Below are 21,179 nucleotides of genomic sequence, written 5' to 3' on the forward strand. Positions count from 1 at the left end.
AGGTGGAGGCAACAGTATTCTCAGCTGTGGAATGCACTGCTTCCAGAACCCAAGGGTATCCCACCGGGGGCAGTGCTTCCTTCCCTCTAGTAAGGATGTTATTTTAGAGAAGATGTCCCAGGATGTGCCGGATCTCTGAGCTCTAAAGTCTTCTGTCCAATGGCAGGGCTCTGAGTCTTCACAGGGTTCACTTCCCACCCTCTAGAGTATGTGTGTCTCACAGAGACTTCTTGGTCATCCCGTCTCATTGAAGTGAGACCATCCGTCCATCCCAGCGTCTCCTGACTACCGTTTGCCTGGGTACCTCAGGCCTTTCCACTTAGCTGCGTACTGGTCATCCCTTTCTCCAGGCTTCCAGGAGCCACCCCAGCAAGGACTTCTCCCCATCCCCTGGGGCCCTTGCCAGGATATTAAATCCCATCTCCCAAGGAATTGCTTATCCAGTGTCACATTCCACTAGTCTTGATTGAGCATCTTTAAAATTTAATTCCAGGGCTGCCCCCCCGGCTCCTGCCAGCAGATGCTGGACGCTTCCTGTCATTCTTTTGGTGTATGGTCTCTTTCCTCCCTTATCATGCCCAGTGCATCTTCAGCTGGGTTGCACTGGGATGTAACCCTAGTGATCATTCTGGCTGCCAAGAGAAGAGGTGGGGACCCCCAAGAGGGGACAACTGTTGCCTCATAGGCAAGGTCTCTGCAGTGTCTTCCCATCTAGCAGAAGTGCTAACTCTGACTGGGGAAGGGTGGGCACCTCTGTAAGCCTGGAGGATGGAGGTGGCTGGTGGTCACAGAGCTGACATGCGCAGGGCATCCATTCAGGTGACTCCATCGTATGTTTCAGAGTCTCAGGTTTTCCCCAACGGGGCTCAAATTTTTGTGTTACAGGCCTGCCTTGGCTAAGCTTGCAGACGTCTCTAACAGCTGTCTTCAGCCTACTCTCCACTGCGTCTGCTCTTCCACTGCAGGAGAGAAGGGCCCCTCTGTAAGTTACCACTGAGGCGCACACTTAGCCATTAACTGCCCTCAGTTTCTCATTATCCTTCTGCAGGGCATCAGTACAATTTAACAGTAACCAGTCAACTCTGTTTTTGTAGGCATGGCTCCCCCATATCGCTTGAGTGCCTGCATCATTGCTGTAGCCCTGGCACTGGGGCACTTTTTCACATCACCGCTGATGAAATCGTTAGTAATTAAGCCTCCACCCTGTGCCAAGACGCTTCGCGCCCCACCAACCAACCGGGTTGGCGTCCTCTTGGCCCACTTAGCAGTGCGTGGGGCAATCTCAGATGCACATTTCTCATCTACTGTCTTGGGTTAATCCTGGTACCGCTCGGGCTAGTTGAGGTGCTCCAGGAAGCAGACACCAAGACAAGACTAGACACGCAAGGATTTATGAGGGGAAATGCCCGTGAAGGAAAATGAAGAGGCATAAAGGGAATGGCGGGGGCTTAGGGACCTACCACACTGCAGTTCAGGCCCCTGTGAAGGAGACAAGGAAGGGTGGAAGGTTAGGTGGGAGAGTCTTAAACTGCAACGCAGCGCTAAGAAAGTTCAGTAAGGCCGGAGGGGAGTCCTTGAGCCAAAGTCACCTGTCAAAGGAGTCTCGTGTCTCCCATAAACAGGTCTTCCTCCGGGTCCTTGCTGTGCCTGGACGTGTCCTCTGCGTGAATGTGGTCATGGGCACCAGAGCACAGCAGCTGGTGCCAACAGCTATTTATGCTCTTAGTCGCCAGATATCTGAGAGGTGCATGTTCATGGCTGCCACAGAGACACCTCAGACACTGGGATGCCCAGGCATATGCTGTGAAGCAGCTGCTTTTATGCGTCAAGGAGTAAAACACTAGCTTGAAAATATCTCCAGGAAACCAGAAACTATAAACATTGCATTAACAAAGAAACAAACAGAACCTCTAAAATTGAAAAACTCTGTAACTGAAATTAATTAGTCAAAAAGAGTTTCACAGCAGGCGAGACAGAGCGAAAGAGAACATTCCTGAACCGGATGTTGATGTTGGTCAGAAGAAATTATCTAGCGCGCAGCACAGAAGACAAAAAATACAGAAGAGAGGATTAAAGGCATAGAAGATAGAAGAGGAGGGTCTGATATACATTTATTGAGAGTCTAGAGAGGATGAAATGAACAAGTAAAAGACCATAACTAATGACTAATAAAAGAGACAAATCCACAGATTTAAGAAGTTCATCAAATCTTGAGCAGGAAAAAAGAAAATCCACATCTAGACACATCAAAGGAAACTAAAACAAAGCAAAAGAAGTTTCTGAAAAACCCTAAAACAATACCAATTATTTTAAAATCCAAAGAGAAAGACCTTAAAACCAGCCAGAGGGGGAAACATGAATTACCTTGGAAAGAGTTACAGTCAGACTGAGACCTAAGTCCTTAACAGCAACAAAGGAAGCTTAAAGGATGAGATTTTTCAACGTGCTAAGAGACCATAATTGTCAGCCTAGAATTATTTCAGGGAGGAGGGCAAATAAAGACATTTTCATTCAAACAAAACAGAGAGTTCACCACAGCAGAAACTCACTAAAGTAAATTCTAAGGGATATACTTTAAAATTTATTTTATTTATTTATTTTTGTCTGCGTTGGGTCTTCGTTGCCGCGCGCGGGCTTTCTCTCGTTGCGGCAAGCGGGGGTTACTCTTCCTTGCGGTGCGCGGGCTTCTCATTGCGGTGGCTTCTCTTATTGCGGAGCACGGGCTTTAGGCACGCGGGCTTTAGTAGTTGTGGCATGCGGGCTCAGTAGTTGTGGCGCACGGTCTTCATGACTCCGCGGCATGTGGGATCTTCCCTTAACAGGGCTCGAACCCGTGTTCCATGCATTGGCTGGCGGTTTCTTAACAACTGCGCCAACAAGGAAGTCCAGGGATATACTTTTAAAAAGGAAAATAATCCCATATGGAGGGCCAGAGATGAGGAAGGAATGAGTAGCAAAGGAAATCATAAATGCTTGGATAAATTTAATAAGCACTGACTGTATAAACCAATAATAATGACGTCTTTGGGGATTTAAAAATTGATACAAAGGTAATTGGTATAATCTCTATGGACGGAAACTTGGCAATATCTATCAAAATTACAAATGTACATGCCCTTTGATTTAGCAATCCCACCAAGAATTCTAGGAATTTATTTGAAGGTTACATAGTTCTTATTATAATTAGTCTTCCCAAATGCTTTGATTACAAATAAGACTATTTCAGATATGTGCACACTTAGTGGAACTAACAGAATCCTGAAATTGTGTGATTCTTCCCAAATTCTTTGATTCTTACTGGCTCTGTGTTTGTTTACCCCCACTGGATTTATAGCAACTTCTATTTCTAAATGTTTTACAATTGAATCACAATTTAAATGCATTCAGGAGATCATGTTATTTAGAGATTCCGTGATAAGTTAATCTATGAAGTTACAAATCTTTTTAATATTATAAACAAAATAGCCCCTAATTTATGTTTTTTAATTGCCGAAAAGTCTCTTGTTGAAGCGGACTACATTTCAAAAGCTTTTATCTACTTGTTTGAGTTCAAATGAATTTTCCCTAAAAGCAGTTTTATCAATGATGATTATGCTTACAAACAATCTCAAGCAAGCTGATATAACCCACAATGAGCTGGAAAATAGAAAAAGGAAAATTTACTATGGCTAGAAAATAGAAAATCGATGAAAAGAATTAGAAATATTTTTCTTCAATGTTGGTGCCTCAGGAAAAATGAGTAAAAATAGTGTAGATGCAATTAGACGGGAAGACAAAAAGCATCTTTTGTGAAACTCTGGACCCTTTGGAAGCCTTTAGAAGTCTGTGGAAAACTTATAGATTGTATGATTTCCTTTTTCCTTGGAACAATGTCTAACAGCATAACATTTTCGCTTTAAGTCATGGTTAGTGTCATTGGTGGTGCCCCAATGGAAGCTGAGAAAGAAGAATAGAGCTAACCATTTCTAAAGGAACGGAGAAAGAACTGGGAGAGTATGGGGGACAGAGAGGGTAAAAGAGAATGAGTCCGTTCCCAAGAAAGCAATTTCATGAGATTAAATAAACTAAATTGTAAATGGTAAAAAAGGAAAAGTAGATAGGTACAGGTATGTCCCCTGAGGAATGATCACAATCCCTGGCCCTCATGTAAGCTCAATAAATGTTTACTGAACACAGCCGACCTGGACTGAACTGGACGGAGGATGCCCGGGAGAGAACAGCTTGGGGGTAAATGTTAGTTACCCCTGTTGACCACCAGGTGGCAGCAGCATCTCATGACCTCTCCGGTGTCCCAGGAAAAACCCGGAGGGCAGGAAGAGGGGTCACTCTACAGGTACTGAATTGTGTGTATGAAAGTTCATCAGTCAAGTGTTCATAATTGGGGAAGAACCTATATGACCTTTCTCAAATCAGGTGAAGTGCACTGGAGTAATATTATTGATGGAATTTTGGCCCCAAACTCCCTATCTAACTTAACCTAAAGTCATTGTTCTTCAACAATTTGCACTGCCCCCCCAAAAAAACTACATGTGTACATTTCTAACCATTAATATCAAGTTTAAAACACATGGACTGGGTGACTTAGCAACAGTTTTGATGACCGACCTTCAGAAAGAACTATTGCTACAAGGTGTTACCTTTTTAGTGGCAGCTGTGAACTGACCTATTTCTCCAAAATACAATTATTCCAAGCTCCATTATTTCAGACTGATTCATATATGAATATTCCTCTGGGTATTATTAAAGTAAAAATCAAGTGAAACATTAAAAACTATAATGATCCCCAAAGAACCCCTTTTTTAAAAAAACCTTCTCTCTGCCCATTCTACAGAATGATACCAAGATAGTTTAAAAGTTTAAAGCAAGCTAAGCAGAAAGAAAAACAAAATGTTCTTAGAACGTGTTGACAAAGATTTGGATAAATCCTTAAGAAGATAGAAAACGTAACTCTTTTTTTCCCCTCATTTTTTTTTTTTTTCTCATTTATCTAAGCACTGACTGCTAGATTGGGATCACTTTTCATGAATTCTCCTTTCTCCGTGTACACACTGAAGGTTCACGCCTCTCTTCTCCTTCTGTACTCCCTGGCTGACGGTCCATCCTTCAGCACAGTTCTGTTTATCTCCTGGGGGAAAACTCCAAAATTATAGCCCTCACACAGATCTCCCTTTCCCTGCCAAGACTCGATCCTTTATCTGCTGAACACCTGCTACTGGGAATCTGTGAATCTTGGATTGCCCCAAGAACAAGATTGAAGTGAGGTTTCATTTCCTTTTCCTTACTAGGCAGGATTTCACATATGAATTCTAACATTTATGCAAGGCTTACTGGAAATGCATTTGATTGCAATGGACTTGAGTCTTGGACTCTTGACACTTTCCAAGGAGTGCTTCTGGGCCTTGACCATTTGCAGTAGTGGGTGCAGGGCCATGGTATCCTTGAAGTTTTATAAATAGACCTAGGATGAATGAAGGATGCATACACCCATATTATTATCCTCAGGTCTACAGTTTAACATGGATAAAATGTGATGAGGGCAAAACCACAATGAGATATCACCTCAGGTCTGTTAGGACGGCCATCATCAAGAAGCCAAGAGAGGGCTTCCCTGGTGGCGCAGTGGTTGAGAGTCTACTTGCTGATGCAGGGGACACGGGTTCGTGCCCCGGTCCGGGAAGATCCCACATGCCACGGAGCGGCTGAGCCCGTGAGCCATGGCTGCTGAGCCTGCACGTCCGGAGCCTGTGCTCCGCAACGGGAGAGGCCACAACAGTGAGAGGCCTGCGTACTGCAAAAAAAAAAAAAAAAAAAAAGAAGCCAAGAGAACCGATGTGGGTGAGGATGAGGAGACATGGGAACCCTGTGCACCATTGGAAAGATTGTAAATTGGTGCAGCCACTAACAGTATGCAGGCTCTTCAAAACGTTAAAAATATAACTACCATATGATCCAGCAATTCCACTTCTAGGAATATATCTGAAGTAAACGAAGACACTATGTCAAAGAGATATCTGAACCCCCAGGTTCACTGCAGCATTATTTGTAAGTGGCCATTTACAGATAAATAGATAAAAGAAGTTGTGGTATGTGTGTGTGTGTGTGTATATACACACACACACACACATATACATATACATGTATTTCAGCCATAAAAAAACAAGGATTTGCAGCAACATGGATAGACCTTGAGGGTATTATGCTAAGTGAAATAAGTCAGACAGAGAAAGACAAATACTGCATGAGCTCCCTTATATGTGGAATCTAAAAGACAAAACAAAAAAACCCAACAACCTCATAAGAAAAGAAATCTGACTTGTGGTTACCAGAGGTGGAGGGTAGGGGAAGGGGAAATTAGAGGAAGGTGGTCAAAGGAACAAATTTCCATTCATAAGGTAAGTAAGTACTAGAGATGTCATGTATAACATGATGACTGCTGTGTGATACGTAGGGAAGCTGAGACAGTAAACCCTAAGAGTTCTCATCACAAGGAGAAATTCTTTTTCTTTTTCTTTTTTTTTGTATCTACATGAGATGATGCAAGATACCTAAACTTTCTGCGATGATTGCTTCTCAACGTATGTAAGTCAAATCATTAAGCTGTACATTTTAAACATATACAATGATGTGTGTCAATTATATTTCAAAGTGGAAAATGACAACAATAACAAAAGATGTGATGGGAGTCCATGATATTAAAAATAGCATTTATAAAAAAACATCAGAATTCTCCTTTGTTCCATTTACCACGTAGGACCTACTTTGAAGGGAAGTCTTGTAATATACAGAAGACAAGGGCAATATATTTGCAGAATATAAATGCTTGCTTTCTGCAGGTTCGACAACCTACACTGATTCTGAAGTAGTCTGATACGGCAGCAGTGTAAAGTATATTTGCTGATTTTGTGGATTTTTAAAAAAATATCCTTTAAAGTTGAAAAGGAAGGCTATTTAATAGATCACAGAAAATCATGAATGCCAATGGAAGTAATTTGGGCTTTATTTGTTAAATTAGGCAACAAAGGGCTACTAAGATATTTTAGGAAGAAAATACTAGCATTTGTGTTTTAGGAAAATAACTCCTTGAAGGATGCAGATCCAAAGCTGAAGTCGGGGGAAATAAGGAGTAATTGCAAAATATTGGGCAACTGCTGATGAGCCCTGGACTTGTGAGGTGACTGGGACAGGTTAGAAGTATGGAAAACTTTGTGGGAATTGAGTTTATGGGGCTTGGGGACAAGGGAGCGGTGAGGGAGGGAAATAAGCGATGGTTGGGTGGTTTCATAGTTTGGGTCTCTAAGAAGATAGTGAAGTCATTAAGGGAGGGGGCGGGGCAAAAGAGGAGGAAAAAGTATGAAAAGACAGTTGGTTTGGCTGGAGGATTTATTAGTAAGACACAGCCGTGAAGATGTCTAACAGGCATCTGAGGAGTCTGTGTAGATCTCAGGAAGGGTGAAACTAGAGCTATAGATTTGGAATTCTTCTGTGTGACGGCCAGAGGCGGAGCCGGGAAAACGGATAATCACCTTGTGAGAAAACGTAGAAAGAAAGAGAAGGGTGCTGAGAAGGAACCTGGGGAACATTTCTATTCTGGGGTGCAGAGATGGCAGAGCAGCCAGTGGGGAGCAATGAGTAGCCAGAGAAAGGGGAGAAGCAGCAGGGTTCAAGGACAGGAAACCCAAGACCGCAGCCAGTTTCAAGGACAAAGCTTGAGACTGGGCTGTGGACTAGTTTGCTAAGGCTGCCATAACAAAGCACCAAAACATTAGTATTTACCACAGACCAAGTGGCTTAAACGACAGAAAGCTATTTTCTGAAGTCTGCAAGTCCAGGATGAAGGCGTGGACAGCGCTGTTTTCTCCTGAAGCCCTCTCTCCTCGGCTTGTAGAAAGCCACCTGTCTGCACATGGTCCTTCCTCTGTGTGTGTCTGTGTCCTAATCTCCTCTTATAAAGACATATTGGGTTAGGGCTCACCCCCATGACCACACTTCACCTTAATTATCTCTTTAAAGGATCTACTTTCAAATACAGTCACATTCCGAGACACTGGAGGCTAGGACTTCAGCATACGAACTGGAGCAGGACACAATCCAGCCCATAACAGGCTGGGAGAACTGAACATCGCTCACTGGCCAACTAAGGGATACGGATTGTAATGGGCAGAGTTAACCCTTACTGAGCACAAAGTACACGCTGGGCCACATCGGGAGCATCTCACGTGTGTTAACTCATTTTAGACTCATAACCACCCTATGAGGTAGGTGCTAGTATAATCATCACCTCTGTCTCCAGAGCAAGAAACAGAGGGACCCAGAGATAACTTGCCCAAGGTCACACAGCTGGTAGAGCTCCTCAGCTCAGATTCTATGCAGTGGATTTTGGTCATGATTTCTTAGTTTACTATCAGCAGCAGAGATCTGCAGAAGTGGTGATGTTTCTGAATACTAAGTAAGACAGAAGCATTTTCCCATCAGCTGACACTGATTGCAGGCTTTCTTTGGAGTGAGGTGAATTCTGGTGGCTAGATGCAGCAGTTTGAGGAGAAAGGAAAAGAAACAACAACTAACAGATGGTTCTGATCAAAATGCCTCTGATTGGAAAGCTCAAAGAAAGTAACCCTAATATGACTTCAAATGTATTACATCTATTATGACTTCACACTTATTTAAATTGTGCTTCTTACTGGTGGGGCTGCAATCCAAGAAAGTACTGTAAAATGCGGGGAGCAAATATTCAACATTGCACTTGTATGTCTACAAATAAGGGTATTTAAAAATTGTGGTATGTGCAAACTGCTTCTAATCCTGGATTTTCTAGTGATTTGGGCTTTATTGGTTTTTAATCAGAGAAAACTTGGACAACTCTTTTTGACTCCAGATTAGACTTTAATGTGGGAAGGCCGAAGAGAAAGAAACACATACTAAGATACACACACATACACAGTCAAACATGTACACTTGGAAGTAAAGAAGTGAGAGGAGAAGAAATAAAATCAGGTCACTAAAAGAGAAATGCAAATCAAAACTACAATGAGGTACCACCTCACATTGGTCAGAATGGCCATCACTAAAAAGTCTACAAATAACAGATGCTGGAGAGGGCGTGGAGAAAAGGGAACCCTCCTGCACTGCTGGTGCGAATGTAAGTTGGTGCAGCCACTGTGGAGAACAGTAGGCAGGTTCCTCAGAAAACTAAAAATTGAATTACCATATGATCCAGCAATCCCACTCCTGGGCATATACCTGGACAAAACTATAATTCAGAAAGATACATGCACCCCTATGTTCACAGCAGCACTATTCACAATAGCTAAGACATGGAAACAACCTAAATGTCCATCAACAGATGAATGCATGAAGAAGATGTGGTACATGTAAACAATGGGATACTACTCAGCCATAAAGAAGAATGAAATAATGCCATTTGCAGCAACATGGATGGACCATACTAAGTGAAGTAAGTCAGAAAGAGGAAGCCAAATACCATAGGATATCACTTATATGTGGAATCTAAAATATGAACCTATCTAGGGCTTCCCTGGTGGCGCAGTGGTTGGGGGTCCGCCTGCCAATGCAGGGGGCGCGGGTTCGTGCCCTGGTCTGGGAGGATCCCACATGCCGCGGAGCGGCTGGGCCCGTGAGCCATGGCCGCTGAGCCTGTGCTCCACAACAGGAGAGGCCACAGCAGTGAGAGGCCCGCGTAAAGCAAAAATAAATAAATAAATAAATAAAATAAAATAAAATATGAACCTATCTATGAAACAGAAACAGAAACATGAACACAGAGAACAGACTGGTGGTTGCCAAGGGGGAGGGCGTTGGGGGAGGGATGGAGTGGGAGGTTGGGGTCAGCACATGTGAGCTATTATATACAGAATGGATAAACAGGGTCCTACTGTAAAGCACAGGGAACTATATTCAATATCCTGTGATAAACCATAATGGAAAAGAGTATGAAAAAAGAATGTATATATATATATATGTATATATATATATATATATATATGTAAGTGAATTGGTTTGCTGTAAGCAGAAATTAACACAACATTGTAAATCAACTATACATCAATTAAAAAAAAGGAAAAAAATCAGGTTACTAAAATTAAATTTCAAGCAGCACCCACCAGTGAGAGTTCCTAAGAGAAGGTGGTAGCCTGTCACTTTAATCTAGGAGAGAGATTCCCCAGGCAATGGCTCAAAAGACGGGAAATGGTTCTAGAAATGTCTCAGAGGCAAGTCCCTTCTTAGACCCCTCTCCAGAAGAGCTGTCTAAACAGAGAAGGCAAAAGAGCCTGGATGAAGTTGCCTGAGGGTGAAAGTCTTCTGCGAAGACCGAGACCTACCGCCCCTGTTGAACGCCTGACCCATCACTGGCACAGCAAACCCTTTACTATACCAGATCTCAGCACTACCTGCAGAAGGGTGTTGCTGCTGCACTAGCCCTCCTTGCTTCGTTGAACCACAGTCACGTTCCATTGGGAACATCTGACTGGCTAAGCTAAGTTAACGTACTGCCTGTACTTCCTTCCTGGTTCCCCTAGTGGAAGGCAGAATTCCCTGCCTACCGTCAAGGCTCCCAGAGTGGGGCTGCATCCAAGCTTAGGAAGAGGGTTCAGAGGTTGGGAAAAAAGAAAGTCCACTACAATTTTTAAACACTTGTTGGAGACACTGAAAAGTTTGAAATCATGGGATGTCTAAATTAGAAACCTAAAAATTCTTAACGTATTCAGTAAGGACCAAGTCCTTTAGAACATACTTTCTTTCCAAGGTAATGCAAATTACTTTTGGGGGTAAGGAGTTAAATGCGGAGGGATGGCAAGGAGAGACAAGACTGTCAGAAGCCAGAAGAGGGAGAAGAAAATGAAAAAGTGAACCAGCTCTGAATGGTGCCGCCCTGTTGTCTCAATGCTCCCTGCAGTTTCCTGAGGTGGGTACTTAAGTCTCCACGTAACAAAAGAAAACCTGAGCTCAGAGTAAAGTGGCTGTTAGGGTCACCCAGCTAATATGTGGTGCAGCCAGGAATGCAGCCAGGATCTTCCTGACCCCCCAACATGCAGGCTTTTCCCCAGGGCTACTGTAGCTTCATCTAGTGCTCCTAGGAGAAGCTGCTGGGCGCATGTACACACACACACACACAAAACACAGTCAGAAAAAGAAGAGAAAAAGGAATACACACATGTGCCTCCGTATTTACGCACGTGTCCGTTATCTCCATGTTCACTGAAAGAGAAAGTAAGAAGGGACAAGACAGCACATTCTGAAACAACAGTCCAACTCTCTAGGTGTATCTTTCCATATATACCAGGGTCACCCCTCCTGTTTCTCTTCCTGGACACTTTCAGAGACTTACAGCCCGGGGAGTGACTGATTCTTCATGAAGCCAGGGTAGCAAAGGCATTCACACCCAGGAATCCTTGAATGGAGCCAAGGACAGGACTTAATCAAATAGGTAGAAGGTTGCTTCACCTGTTTGTAGGGAGAGTCTTCCAGCTTGCACCTTGGACTTTTCAAAAGAGGCCAAGAGTGCTCTCTGCTAAAAAGAAAAGTCCCCTTTCTCAACACACTTTTTGTTGTCACTTGTCAACACACTTTTTTCGTTTTTTTTTTTTGCATTGAGAAACCAGAGCAAAACATAGAAGTGAACTTTGTAGCTGTTTAACTCGAAAACCAAAGACCAGCCAGACTGTTTAGAAGCCAACAGTGATCAGATGACCATGACTTTTAGCTGCGTGTTTGCAAACACACGCGTATATTCACGTACAAAATCACTGTAGTACACACAACCTTTCTACAGTTCAACGTTAACCAGTACTGGCCCTGTGATATTTTTCGGCCTTCACAGAGTTAAACAGAAATCCATCAGGAGGTTTAGCTAATATGTGGCTGTACTGAATATATTTAAGTCAAGAAATTCTCAATATGACATTCTCTGGGCATTGAGCCCAAATTAGTTTCATGGAGCTTAATCTCCCAGATTTATTTTTAAGTAAATGCTTTATAAATTATTATTCTATTATCCATCATATAAACTTTGAAGGATCAATATATAAGAGTGAAAAAGCAGAAGGCTGTGCAACTTACAACCACAATGGCAGAAAAATGGACTTTTCATGCCAGTTACAAAATAAGAGCCAAAAGAGTCAGGAGAATTTTCTGGGCTTTATGGCAGCTCAGAGTCCATCTGTTTCATCTGCTATTTGGCTGTGTGAACGGTTGGACTTTATTTCCTCTACATCATACTGAACTTTCTTTTTTTTTCCACTAAAAGAATCTTTATAATGGAAAAAATAAAAAAACATCAGTAGAAAGCTTTAGCCATCTAACAGGCAACCTTAACTTAGTCCATCTCCCAGCATCACAATTTTGAATCAGCTAATCTTTTTTTAAAAAATATCTTTATTGGAGTATAATTGCTTTACATTGTTGTGTTAGTTTCTGCTGTATAACAAAGTGAATCAGCTATACATATACATATACATATATCCCCATAGCTCCTCCCTCTTGCATCTCCCTCCCTCCCACCCTCCCTATCCCACCCCTCTAGATGGTCACAAAGCACCCGAGCTGATCTCCCTGTGCTATGCGGCTGCTTCCCACTAGCTATCTATTTTACATTTGGTAGTGTATATATGTCCATGCCACTCTCTCACTTCGTCCCAGCTTACCCTTCCCCATCCCCGTGTCCTCAAGTCCATTCTCTACATCTGCGTCTTTATTCCTGTCCTGCCCCTAGGTTCTTCAGACGCTTTTAATTTTTTTTTTAGATTCCATATATATATGTTAGCATACGGTTATTTGTTTTTCTGACTTACTTCACTCTGTATGACAGTCTCTAGGTCCATCCACCTCACTACAAATAACTCAATTTCGTTTCTTTTTATGGCTGAGTAATATTCCATTGTATATATGTGCCACATCTTCTTTATCCATTCATCTGTCAATGGACACTTATGTTGCTTCCATGTCCTGGCTATTGTAAATAGTGCTGCAATGAACATTGTGGTACATGACTCTTTTTGAATTATGGTTTTCTCAGGGTATATGCCCAGTAGTGGGTTTGCTGGGTCATATGGTATTCTATTTTTAGTTTTTAAGGAACGTCCATACTGTTCTCCATAGTGGCTGTATCAATTTACATTCCCACCAACAGTGCAAGAGGGTTCCCTTTTCTCCACACACTCTCCAGCATTTATTGTTTGTAGTTATCTTGATGATGGCCATTCTGACCAGTGTGAGGTGATACCTCATCGTAGTTTTGATTTGCATTTCTCTAATGATTAGTGATGTTGAACATCCTTTCATGTGTCTGTTGGAAATCTGTATATCTTCTTTGGAGAAATGTCTGTTTAGGTCTTCTGCCCATTTTGGGATTGGGTTGTTTGTTTTTTTGATATTGAGCTGCATGAGCTGCTTGTATATTTTGGAGATTAATCCTTTGTCAGTAGCTTCATTTGCAAATATTTTCTCCCATTCTGAGGGCTGTCTTTTCGTCTTGTTTATGGTTTCCTTTGCTGTGCAAAAGCTTTTAAGTTTCATTAGGTCTCATTTGTTTATTTTTGTTTTTATTTCCATTTCTCTAGGAGGTGGGTCAAAAAGGATCTTGCTGTGATTTATGCCATACAGTGTTAAGCAAACAAAAACTTTTAGCCAATGATTGGGTACAGATGTGTTGCATTATGTATTGAAATAGGCTTTATGTGCACCTCCTTTATATACCTTAAATAATTTATTGTATTGGGTCTCTAGAATCCTATTTCTTTGAGCATTTAACCCCCCAGTTCAGTGTCTAGCACAAAAGAGCGATTCAAGAATACTGGATGGGGGCTTCCCTGGTGGTGCAGTGGTTGAGAGTCTGCCTGCTGATGTGGGGGACGTGGGTTCGTGCCCCGGTCCGGGAGGATCCCACGTGCCACGGAGAGGCTGGGCTCATGGGCCGTGGCCACTGGGCCTGTGCGTCCGGAGCCTGTGCTCCGCAACGGGAGAGGCCACAGCAGTGAGAGGCCCGCGTACAGCAAAAAAAAAACAAAAACAAACAAAGAAACAAACAAAAAAGAATACTGGATGTTTGAAAGGCATAATCACTCCACATAAACTGGAAAAGCAAGCAAAATTGTTTAGGATTAGTACTACTTAAAGATTTTTGTCTGGTGTTTAAAAAAATTCTAATCATTTTTTTGGTAACATCTTTATTGGAGTATAATTGCTTTACAGTAATCACTCTTGCTTGTACTAAAAAATGTTATTTCATGTGGTTTGATTGTATCATACAATAAAGGTTGTTACATACGAACTATACAATATTTCAAAACAGTCCATATGATATATATTTCTTGGTATTCATAGATTACTAGCCAACGTTGTGTGAATTGAATTAAATAAAATTCCTATCAAGTTGGAATCATAGATCTGGAAGAAATCTCAAGACAGCAAACAGTGCAGTCTCCTCCCATATAGGTAGACCAACCAACCTCCTGCAAAAGGCAATGATGGTCTTTGCACATTTAGAGATATCTCCATAAAGACACCCTCTAGAAGGGCTGCCAGTGTGGTGAATCACTGAAGGGAGGGTAGACTCCAACAGGGAGGCTGATTGCCCACGGCCGTCTTCAAGGCTGTTGGGTAGATTGGACAGACTTGCCCCCAACACAGTCTCATTGGAGGAAGCCTGTCCTTGTTCCTTTTGTGGGGGAGTTTTTGCCTTATCCTAATCAGCCTGGGGTCACTGCCTGGAACCTACGTTTATTGAATGGGGGAAACCAGGTTTGGCCCAGTGGACCAAACTGTCCAGTGAAAGGCACCAACTAGGGAATGAGGGTAACTGCCAACCTAGACTTCAGCACCTAAGACCAATGAGGTTGACGGCAAAGGTGTGCGCCTTTGAAGTCCTCTTACAATCTAGTTTGGAATACCACGGCAGCATACAGCAGACACAGCATACAGCGGTGACAGCTAAAGCACGTGGACACCAGCAGCCAGCGTGTCTTCCCAGGCAGAACTGGCTCTTGGGTGAATCCAGTTTGCAAGCCAAGAGCCACCTAGAGGCATGTCCCTCTACAGAACACTGAGTCACCCTGCTCATTGTGCCAGTTGTGTTAAAATATACCTGTGGGATTTTAACTCATGGAGGTGACTAAGTGAACACGGAGAGGCTAATGCCATTGAAAGAAGTTGTTACTTACATTTTCCAAAAGAAGGGAACACACTACAGCACATGGGGCCACATGGGGAAGCACTAGGCTTGGTCAGGGCAGCAGCAGGAGCATGGGGAGAGCACAGGCCACAGAATTTCCTGGGTTTTCCCTGGGAAAGGCAAAGCTTAGGATTAGTCTGAATAATTCTAGCATGGGCTTTGTTTTTGTTTGTTTTTAAATTATTTATTTATGTATTTATTTTTGGCTGCGTTGGGTCTTTGTTGCTGCATGCGGGCTTTCTCTAGTTGTGGTGAGCGGGGGCTACTCTTTGTGGGCTTCTTATTGCAGTGGCTTCTCTTGTTGCGGAGCACGGGCTCTACGCACGCGGGCTTCAGTAGTTGTGGCTCACGGGCTTAGTTGCTCCGCGGCATGTGGGATCTTCCCGGACCAGGGATCGAACCCGTGTCCCCTGCATTGGCAGGCGGATTCTTAACCACTGCGCCACAAGGGAAGTCCTTTAGTATGGGCTTTGAAGCCTAGAGGCTGTCCTTGGTTGTCTGGTACCTGGCCGGGGGTTGATAAAGAGCTGGGGAAATACTGGCTTGGTGTGTGAGAATTAAATAAAAGAGGTGATAGGGGGTGCTTCCCTGGTGGCGCAGTGGTTGGGAGTCCGCCTGCCGATGCGGTGGACACGGATTCGTGCCCCGGTCCGGGAAGATCCCACATGCCGCGGAGCGGCTGGGCCCGTGAGCCATGGCCGCTGAGCCTGCGCGTCTGGAGCCTGTGCTCCGCAACGGGAGAGGCCACAGCAGTGAGAGGCCCGCGTACCGCAAAAAAAAAAAAAAAAAAAAAAGAGGTGATGGGGGATATGGATCTGGGGTTGGCTGGAGGGTTTGTAATATGATTTTCACACACCCACAAAAGCTGGATGATAGGGGAGATGAAAACAACCTTGGCTGTTTAGTTTGGCCCTGTGATGACTGAATGCCAAGTGGACAAATACAGAATCTAAGAAAATACAATCATAACAGTTGGCTCCTATGTCCCTTTGATATATCCCATTGTTTTGCTCTCTGGGAACTTCTTTACTTTCTTGTACTACAAGATGCTCCAGGCACATCCTGTATTTTCCCTGCTCTCTCCCTAGAATCAGGCACTTCTCCAAGGATCCTTGGTTCCTTTTATTGGAAAATGGTGTTAGAAACCAAGATGTGGATGCTTGTCCTTGGTACTGCGTTCTTAGTAGCAAGTTCTTGCTACTGAGGTGCCGTTGTTTCTAGGTCCTCTAATGATATAAGCCAGGAAGTACATGTGTGTAGATAAACCCATGGATACACTCATATTTCTATCTATCTATCTACTTTCCTATCTTCTTATATTGAACTACCCATGAAAACTTGAGTTCATACTGATGTCTCCAACACTATTCTAGTACCACAGGGTTCACTCTAGATTTCCCCCTTGCTTATTTGTAACTTTTTTTTTTTTTTTTTTTGGACAGTGAGAAACCTGGCTCGGGTCTACCTAAACGTTTGCTAATAATAATGACTCAATTTTGAATGAAGACAGAAAGTAAAGGAAGCAATGTGCTCTTCATAACAATTGTCCACACTAACCACCACCCTGCTGTGATGTGGCCAAGAACACAGGTCCCAAAGTCAGTCCCCTTGGGTTTGACTTCCAGCTTCATCACTTAATAGCCATGTGTTTGTGGGCAAACAAGTCAAGTGATCTGTGCCTCAGTTTCCTCTCCTCTCAAAAAGGAGTCATGAAAGTACATACTCCATAGAGTTGATGGAAGAGAAAATGAGTTTACAGAAGCAAAGCATTTGGGATGGTGGCTCATGGTAAGTGCTAAATAATTAACTTTTTAAAAAATATTTGTTTATTTATTTTTGTCTGTACTGGGTCTTCGTTGCTGCGAGCGGGCTTTCTCTAGTTGCAACAAGTGGGGGCTACTCTTGGTTGTGGTGTGCGGGCTTCTCATTGCAGTGGCTTCTCTTGTTGCGGAGCACAGACTCTAGGCACGCAGACTTCAGTAGTTGTGGCGCGCAGGCTTCAGTAGTTGTGGCTCACGGGCTCTAGAGCGCAGGCTCAGTAGTTGTGGCACACAGCCTTAGTTGCTCCGTGGCATGTGGGATCTTCCTGGACCAGGGCTCGAACCTGTGTCCCCTGCATTGGCAGGCGGATTCTTAACCACTGCACCACCCGGGAAGTCCCAATAAGTAACTTTTTTAAAAAAAGTCTATAACAGAAGATTTATTTGACCAAAATATCCAATAGCCAACAGTGACCTGATGACTTCCAATTTTAAGAGTGTCTGTAAATATGACTCATGAATCAATATAATACATAAAGAAAAATCACTTCAATATGGAAAATCTTCAGTTTAATATTTGTTTTAGATGAATCAATGCATTCCTCTGCAGCAACCTCTTTAACCATAACTTCTCCAAATTACACATCATTCATTCAGCGTGGTGTCATAAGATCTACTTTCAATCCTCTTTTATCATTATTACTGTTTTCAACTGGACTTATTTCCTTTTCACTGAGAAACTTGAGAACTTCAAAACTTTCTTTTACTTGAAGTCTGATCTTCCTTCAGGTCTGAAGTTTTTCTTTTATTATGTAGTAGTCCATTTTTTTAATAATTCCAATGAGAAAGCGGCACAGGAGTATTAGTATGCCACCTTGACATTTTAGGAATATTTTAAATCTTTGCAGTGGCAGTTTCTTTAAAAATGTAAAAATATCTGAAATATTTAGCCTTCACAAAGATGTAAAAGACATGTCTTGAATTTATCATCCACGTATATCTTATTTGAGCATTATAGCTGCTCTGCAGACAGCTTGTACTTTTTCCTCTAAAGTTCACGGCTATTGGTTCATAATTAAAACAAAAGGTCTTGTACAGTCAGGTGAAATTAAAATATTATAGAACCGGAGGGAACATTCAAAGTCGATCAGAGCAATATTTACAAAACTCAGTCAAAGGAGTAACGTGGAACTTATTCAAGAGAAGCTCGGAATTACTGTTAAACAAACAGATTCCCACTCCCTTCCCCTAGAGAGTCTGATGCAGTAGACCTGATCCTGCAAATCTGGATTTTTAACAAGACTTCCAAGTGATGTTCATCATCAGGAAAGTTTGGAAGCATTGATTTAATCCAAGATTCTGATTTCATAAGGAAACTGAGGCCCAGGGAAGAGGATCCCCCGCTCCCCCCACACACCCAATGTTCGTGAAGCACCTCCCCTTAGAGGGGTATGCTGAAAGGTTTGGGACAGTGCACTGCTATGCACAGCCAGTGGAACCACAACGTGGTACAGCCTTTCAGGCAGATGGTTTGGCAATACTTGTCAAAGTATTAAACGTGCTTATCTTTTGATGCTGTTATTCCAGATGAAAACAGAATTTCTTAAATTGTCACTCAGACCACTTGCATCAGAAGCACCTGTTGAGGATGTGGATCTCACCATCTCATTTCAATTGACTGAATCATAATCTCTGGGAGTGGGACCCGGCAATCTGCATTTTTTTCCTTTTTTTTTTTTCGTACGCGGGCCTCTCACTGTTGTGGCCTCTCCCGCTGCGGAGCACAGGCTCCGGACGCGCAGGCTCAGCGGCCATGGCTCACGGGCCCAGCCGCTCCGCGGCATGTGGGATCTTCCCGGACCGGGGCACGAACCCGTGTCCCCTGCATCGGCAGGCGGACTCTCAACCACTGTGCCACCAGGGAAGCCCAATCTTCCTTTTTAACAAGGTTACCAAGAGGTTACCAAGGTTCTACTGAAGTTGTGAGAAACGCTACTCTTACGAGTGTGAGAGTCAGAGCCCTAGCGGGGGGGACGTCCAAGCAGATGGGCAGTCCGCCTGGTATGGGATGTGGGACTTACCAAGAAGGGTAAGAAGAGTGTGTGCTTGGAAGGGCAGTAAAACAAGCAGCACAGAGATGGTGTCCTCGTGGAGGTGCAGCCCAGCGTGGGGTGTCAGAGCCGGAGCAGATGAGTCGTTTGAGGGCATCGGGTGCCCTGGTGTGGGGTATGGGAGCTTGAGTGGGGTGAGGAGGGCTCCTGCACGGCAGAGTGGCCCAGCACCGGGTGCGGGAGCCCACAGAGGGTAGGAGAGGCTTCTGGGAGGGCTTGGGCTGAACGCGAGGTGTGCAGGCCACGGGGTGGGTGGGGGGTGGTATCATCGGGGAAGGCACAGTGGCAGCCTTGGGAGGCTGGTTACATTCAGGGGTATCGATTAAATACATAAATACACTGAGGAGAAGGAGAGTCAGTTTTCTCCCTGTTCGAGAAGGGCGTTACAAACACGGAAAGGAAACAAAACTGGAGTGAGTGCTGTGATGTTGAGTTTGAACTGAAGGAATTCATGTGAACTCGTGGTTTTTGACAGAGAAATAGATAAGCATGTACATGTATCTACTAAGAGGGCCTGGGTGACCCTCCAATATCGGTGACTTCACCTAGATGCTCAGATGTTAGTTTCTAGATACCATTCACTGCCCACTAAAAGGACCTGGGGTCCTTGGAGAAATGGCTGAGTCAAGCTCTGGGACAGGGAAAGGATTAAAGGGAGCCTGGAAAATCTTCTTGTGCCAGAAAACAAGGAAATGCGCAAAGAATGATGGGGATATGGGACTTCCCGGGTGGTGCAGTGGTTGAGAGTCCGCCTGCCAATGCAGGGGACACGGGTTTGAGCCCTGGTCCGGGAAGATCCCACATGCTGCGGAGCAACTAAGTCCATGCGCCACAACTACTGAGGCTGCGCTCTAGAGCCTGCGAGCCACAACTACTGAGCCTGAGCTCTAGAGCCTGCAAGCCACGACTACTGAGCCTGCGAGCCACAACTACTGAAGCCCGCACGCCTAGAGCCCATGCTCTGCAACAAGAGAAGCCACTGCAATGAGAAGCCCGCGCACAGCAACAAAGAGTAGCCCCCGTTCACCACAACTAGAGAAAGCCTGCACGCAGCAACAAAGACCCAACGCAGCCAGAGATAAATAAATAAATAAATTTATATTAAAAAAAAAAGAATGATGGGGACATGTCAGAGAACACAGGAAATACAATGAAGGAGCTCCCATAGGCCAAATCTAAGACAATTTGAGCGTAAAAGAAAAGATGGTGCAGTTGCCAGGAACGGGGGAGGGGGGAGCATGGGGACTTAGTGTTTAAGGGGCACAGAGTTCACGTGGGGAAGACGGAGTCCTGGAGACGGATGGTGGTGATGGTTGCACAACAGTGTGAATGTACTTAAGGCCCCTAAACTGTACACTTAAAAATGATTAAAATGGTAGGTATTACATTTATTTTACTACAAGAAAAAACGTGTCCCTGTGATAAAAAAATAACAACAATCATGGCAGAAAGAGATAGGGAAAGTTCTTCACATAAAAATGCTGGCTGGTAGATGTAAGGAAAAAACCCACCATTTTGGAACCATGAATGTAATAATTGATGTATGTAAGCATGGCTCCTGAATAAATGCCAAATGCATGGGTGAAAGATTTGTTTGGGAAAAGGATATTCATATAGTCTTAAAGTATAACCCCACAGATAGTTATTAGTACAGAGGAGAAAAGAGGCCTTTGCAGTGGTATCAGATACACCTGTCAGATGCCACTTTGCATCATTCAGTGGTGCGTGGGACCAACGATGGGACAAAACTGACATCACAGGCCTCCTGATGTGATGAGGTGGGAAATATAAACCTAACCATGGAGTTTTCTGGACAAGGATTTTCATCTGAATCTTGAGGAAATCATCTAAACCCAGATTGTGGGATATTTTGCAAAACTGCCAGCCTAGACTCTTCATCATTGTCATGAAAGCAGGGGGATGTTCAAGATTGGAGGAGACTAAAGAGACAGGACAATTAAGTGCCACGTGGTGTCCTTGACGGCATCCTGTTTAAAAAACAACAAACAGCTGTACAGGACGCTTTAGGGTAATTGGGGAAATGTGGATATGGACTGTATATTAAGTAGTATTTATTATATCAATTTTAATCTGGGGGTTGATAATAATACTATGGTTATG

At 43.6% G+C, this 21,179-nt stretch overlaps 1 long non-coding RNA gene across 4 annotated transcripts in view; it reads right to left on the reverse strand.

Moving 5' to 3' along the window:
• Positions 1 to 21,179, reverse strand: part of LOC117310018 (uncharacterized) — a 59,775-nt gene that overhangs the window by 31,501 nt on the left and 7,095 nt on the right. For 3 of the 4 annotated variants that reach the window (XR_012328921.1, XR_012328920.1, XR_012328919.1), the window contains exon 3: positions 15,177 to 15,297. This is a non-coding gene — a long non-coding RNA (uncharacterized lncRNA). Of the gene's footprint in view, positions 1 to 12,541; positions 14,090 to 15,176; positions 15,298 to 21,179 lie in introns of those variants that run through there. The other variant, XR_004524282.2, reaches the window with a different exon arrangement.

The sequence above is a fragment of the Tursiops truncatus genome, chromosome 21, assembly GCF_011762595.2.
Source record: "Tursiops truncatus isolate mTurTru1 chromosome 21, mTurTru1.mat.Y, whole genome shotgun sequence".
Lineage (NCBI taxonomy): Eukaryota > Metazoa > Chordata > Mammalia > Artiodactyla > Delphinidae > Tursiops > Tursiops truncatus.